The 5,533-nt window shown below is 42.5% G+C and overlaps 1 pseudogene; it reads right to left on the minus strand.

Moving 5' to 3' along the window:
* Positions 1-817: 817 nt before the first annotated feature.
* Positions 818-5,533, minus strand: part of LOC105742692 — a 129,872-nt pseudogene continuing 125,156 nt past the window's right edge.

The following is a 5,533-nucleotide window of genomic DNA, read 5'->3' on the forward strand; positions in this document are numbered from 1 at the left end:
GAGTCTGTTTGGGAGCAGCACGCTCAGTGAGAGCAGGCCCTTTGGGAGGCCTTTCCCTTCTTTCTCTTCTCTTTGTCTTTTTTTTTCACATTCTACATTTTATTTACATTTTAAGACTAATCTCAAAATCGCATATCCATACACCTATTTCCTTTTGTTGATTTCACCTAAACTTAAATGTGTGGTTGATTTAACAAAGACTGTAAACAAATATTTACCATGTCTGTTACATGTAAGACCCAGGAACAGATTTTGCCAGAAATTCATCGATCTCTCCTCCAACTTTTTTATTATAAATACAGGCATCAAAACAATCCTGAACATGTTTTTGTTACTACTAGTAGTCAGCGCCTACACTGCTTCAAAGATTAACACAATTGGTGACCATATTCATTGTGCCTGCTACTTTGAACAATTTCAAACTGCAGCTCTTTCACTAAGTGAGATGGGTAAGCCTGCCATTTGTTTTTCCTTCTTGAGATTTTACTTTTCAGAAACACCTGTGTCCACTGACATCTGCCAATTCCTCCCGTGCTTTCATCTTGCAAACCTGAACCTCCGTGGCGTACTCCAGGTTCACGCTGAAATGACAGCGCCTCAACAAGAGAAAGACAAGCTGTACTGCATTTTTCCTCCTGTTACCTGAAAACATCATGGGTAAACATTTATTAAATATATTCTGACAGATGTCCAGGTCACATTTATCAGCTGGAATTCTTTTACTTAATGTGTGGGTATTTTGCATTGTTATATTTAATCAAGACATTAATATGAATAGAAGGCTGTTGATTTAAGACAAATTTGAGATCCACTAAAACTAATTGCTGTATGTTTGTCCTTGTGGTGGTTGTGGAAGCTTCATATTTTCTTTGGACATCATTAGATGTCTTAGCTCTTGAAGCACAACGTTAATGCTCCATAAATTTTGCCATCTTGCCAACACTGGTGTGCTGCGTACCTCCACCATTCCACTGGAATTATTTATTCCATTCATATTAATTTTTGTTACAAATCTAACTCATGGAGGAGCTTCTGGGTATTTAGTCCTCATTGTATTTTCAGCCTATGTATTCTGTTCTCATAATTTGTCCTTGGCGGCCCAATAATCAGGCCTGTCCACCTCGTGTCATGTCTTCATGATCTTCAAGGCCCCAGCTAGCTGCATCATTGCCTGCTCCTCTTTGTCCTTCTTCAAGTTCTTCCAACAAGCAAAAATTAGGAGGAACTTGAACTCCTGTGGAGACCCCTGTCTTCTCCTACAGCCCCTTCTCATTGTCTTTCTTTTCTACCCAACACCCCTGTCTCTTACTAGAGAATTCAGAATAAACTCCAAGGACTACGTGTTTGTGTCAAACACACATTGACATTGAAAACATTAGAAGTAGATCTTTTTTTTATTTTAGAGAAAAGTAAAAAAGAAAACCCAATATAAACAATGAAACAATTTCAAAATGAGGTCATAGGAAATTAACAATGGTTATTATATTACATATTGCTATCTTCAAAGTTGTTGCTCAGATTACAAGACACAGGTGTGCAAAACTAGAAGTACATATTCTGTACTTCTCCTAGATCTGGAAAGAACTGGGACCAATTAAAAGTGAACTTTTAAAAGAACATCTTGTATGCCAGGCTTCAGCTGAATGTCGCCGCAATTGCCTGAATTATAACTATCAGGAAAAAAAAATGCATTCTAATTATGGAAATGCCATTTGCAGGAGTTCCTTCTGCCTGAAACCAGCTTAAAATATGACTACCACCCACCTCTTACCTCTATGGCATCTCTCAATAGCAAGTCTATATTGGGGGGTCAGGGGGAGACAATGTATCATGGTGAGACGATACCCCTATCTAAGTTTGTCCTTGACTCCATCATTTATTGGCTGTAAGAGCTTGAGCTAAGCAATGTAGCCTGTAAAATGAAGATAATATCTACTCCCTGAACTTGTTATTAAGAATTAAGAAAAGGACAGGTGAGTATGAAAGTGTGTAGGTCTTGGCCTGGCACATATCGGGCTACTAAATGGAATGGGGTAGGATGGAGGAGCAAGGATGATATACACAGCGTGAGACGCTCATTTTGGACAGGGGTGGTGCGCTCCATGCAGGAGGGGTTGAAAGCCAGCCTGAATCTTCTCAAAGAATCTTGAGCCTCCCTTTCCACTAATGGGAAGATGTCCATTCTTTGATTTTGCCAATCCCCGCCTTTCTCCCCTGAGGGTACTGAGTGTTGTCTACCATGACAGAGTTTTCTGTTGCTCCACCGTCTGGATCAATTTCTTCCAAGAGTGAATTTATTGGAAAGAGTTTTCCATGACTCCAGACACTCGCCAAGTAGTGTCTACAGACTAGGTAGGAATGTCTTAAAATTATACATTTCCTTAGATTTCACCTGAATATGTAGATGCTTTTGTGGAAAGGAAAATACTTATAGGCAATGGTAGATTCAGAAAGAGTCTTGCAGAATTGTGTTTTCCTGGACATTAAATAATAAAATTACCATCACTGAGTATAGATGTGGGCCTGAGAAATGTTTGTATACCATCCTAGAAATACCAGGACAAAGAACTCGCATCTTGGGGGAAACTTGCCACTCCCTCCATCTGCTGGACAGATGCTGAGGGAGGTGATGTTTCCAGGGAGGCATCTTCCTGAAGGACTGCTATGTCCCAGCTGCGTCTTCAGATACTTTACTCCACATCTCTGGCAGGCTGAGTGTTGGGCACATGGAGGTGAACCCTTCCATCCCCGTTTCCCGGGTGGCCTTTGTGTTTGTCCTGTGCCGTGGGGCTGGTCATTGTGGACACAGGCAGCTCAACGAGGATCATATGAGTAGGGAGCAGGCAGGCAGGGAAAAGGAACAGAGGAGGGAGCGAGCGTGCAGAGGGGTACACTGTGACAAGCACTTCTGAGAGGGAAGTTTCCCTCTCTCCCTCTCCCTTCCCTTTTCTTCCTCCCCTCCCTCTCCCCTCCCTCACCCCTCGCTCACCCCTCCCTCATCCCTCTGCCCCTCCTCCTCCCTCTTCCCCTCCCCCTCCCCCTCTCCCTTCCCCCTCCTTTTCCCTCCCCCTTTCCTCCTTCCCTCTCCTTTCCCCTTCTCCGTCTCCTCCCTCTCCTCCCTCTTCCCCTCCCCTCCCCTTCCCCCTTCTCTTCGCCCTCCCTTCCCCATCCTCCCCTATGCAAAGACAGAGACAGAAACATCTGCCTAAGGGTCTGGAAAAGAACCCTTACCAGAAAATGACTCTACTGATCTTGCTATGGGTTTTGTAGCCTCCAGTACTATGGAAGATAACCTGCTGCTACTTTTAAAATTTTTTTTTTTTTTTAGGGAAGGGTCTACAGGTGTTCAGGGTCTTACTACTCATAGTGATCTGCCTGTTTACCGCCTTCCAAGAGCTGGGATTGCAGGTGTGCATCTTCATGCCCAGTCTCAATTGCTGTCTCAGCATGCCCTGGGGGGCGGGGCCGGCACAGCAGACCCAGGGATCGAATCCCTGGTCCCTGCGCCTGCTTGCAGGTGCTTGAATCTGCTGAGCTATTTGGCTGGCTCTTTGCTACTTTTTGATAGCTTAGTTTTAGTCTGGTCTGTTGGATTCCTCAACAGTGGCTGAGAATTTAGTTTTCTGTCTCCATCATCTCCTTGTGTGGCACACACTTCTTTTTTTGTGGTCTTTTTGAGGCAGGGTCTCAGTGTATAGTTCAGGCTGGCCTTGAGCTCACTTTGTAGCCCAGGATGGCTACAGACCCACAGTGAGCCTCTTGCCTCAGCCCCCCCAAGTGCTGAGATTACAGGTGTACACCCCCGTGGATGGCTTGTGACACACATTTTTGTGCTTCCCCCCTCCTTCCTGGATATTCATATGATAATTTTGATTTAATCAAGATTCAGCATTTATACAATTATGTAAATTTTATGTGGAGCAGAGTCATCACTTGATCTTTCTTGCACTCCTTGTTCTCTGTGGAATTTATAATTATCTGACATTAAAATTTTTACATGGTTTTCTTTGTACTTATTACTAATTCAACTCATGAACCCTCCCCCAGATTTCTAAATCCCTCGCAGTAGGTTCAAACATGCAGTTATTTATCAGCGTCTTCCTGGAGAAGTTGCTTAGGAAACTTCTTCTTCTTCTTCTTCTTTTTTTTTTTCAAAGTTTTATTGATAAACAGCAATGAGACAGTTTCAAATCAAATTGGAAGTACAGTTTCAACAAATAATACACTGCATATATTCTTCTTAGTGGTTAATTGCTGTACAAGATGCGGACTTGAGATCCTATTTACAAACACCATTAGAACAAATCATTCTATTCATTAAGAGAATGCAACTATATATCTATCCCAACCACTTTGAATACACAGATACAAAATGGACATTCATAGGCATACCCCATTTGTTCTAAGTTCCGTTATTGAATATTATAGGTGTGTAAACTCAGGGAAACTTCTGACCTATTTAGACCTCTACACCTGCTGCATAGATACCAAATCATCCTTTATCAGCATCCTAGAAGTCTCCTCGCCTCTCCCTTACATTATTCCCTAAGACCTCTTGCCATCTTCTTTCTCCACTTACTCCCCTTATTTAGTGTAGTGTATACTGAGGTGTCTTTCTGAGAAAGGATTGATCGGAGGCATTGTTTTCTTTTTAAAAAAAAAAACTTAGCGTTATGGCTTGTGTCCAGATGTTCCCCAAAGCTTCACTCAGTCATAGGTGAGGCTTCTCCATAGATGCCTAATGTAAAGTGTGCAATGCTGGGATTGATTCATGGGCTGGTGCTAGGCTCAAGGGCACTAGGACTAAGGGTGGGAGTGACTCCCGCCCTAAGTAGCCGGGGTCAGATAAAAGGGTGGAAAGATACTGTCACACTCTCCTGTTGCTCTGCTAGGGGCCGTGGTCTGTTTCCCCTCTCCCATGCCACCCAGCTGTGGAGCCAGCAGATTAGGGACCGAACCGTCCACAGACTGGGAGCTGAGTAGTCTTTCCACTTACAACTTTGGGGGAAGGGCATAGGGTCTCATCAAGGAGAAGGGTAACTGAGATTCTTAGTAAGACAGTTTTTAACATTTTTCTTTCCCATTTATTTGATATTTTGAATGTGTATAGATTTTTTCCTTTAAGAGTCTAAAGTCATTGCCTTGTTCTCTCCTAGATTTCAGTGTTGTGATTGGGACACCCCATGTTAGTACAATTTGGATGTATCACTGTGTTTATAATCTTTCTCCTTCCCTTATCTTCTCAGCAACTTCGGGTAGTTTTTGTTTTGGTTGTTCCAAAAGTTCAGATGTTGGGCTGGGGAGATGACTCAGTAGAATAAGTGTTTCTCTGGCAAGCACAAAAGCCTGAGTTCAATCCCCAGTTCTGCAAAAAATACAAAAACAAAAGTTCAGACATTTTCCTTTAAAACTTCTTAAAACTCAAGTCTTTCAGCTCCAGCATATTTTCTTCTTCTTCTTCTTCTTCTTCTTCTTCTTCTTCTTCTTCTTCTTCTTCTTCTTCTTCTTCTTCTTCTTCTTCTTCTTCTTCTTC

Source organism: Octodon degus, unplaced genomic scaffold (assembly GCF_000260255.1).
Source record: "Octodon degus isolate 3935 unplaced genomic scaffold, OctDeg1.0 scaffold00067, whole genome shotgun sequence".
Taxonomy (NCBI): domain Eukaryota; kingdom Metazoa; phylum Chordata; class Mammalia; order Rodentia; family Octodontidae; genus Octodon; species Octodon degus.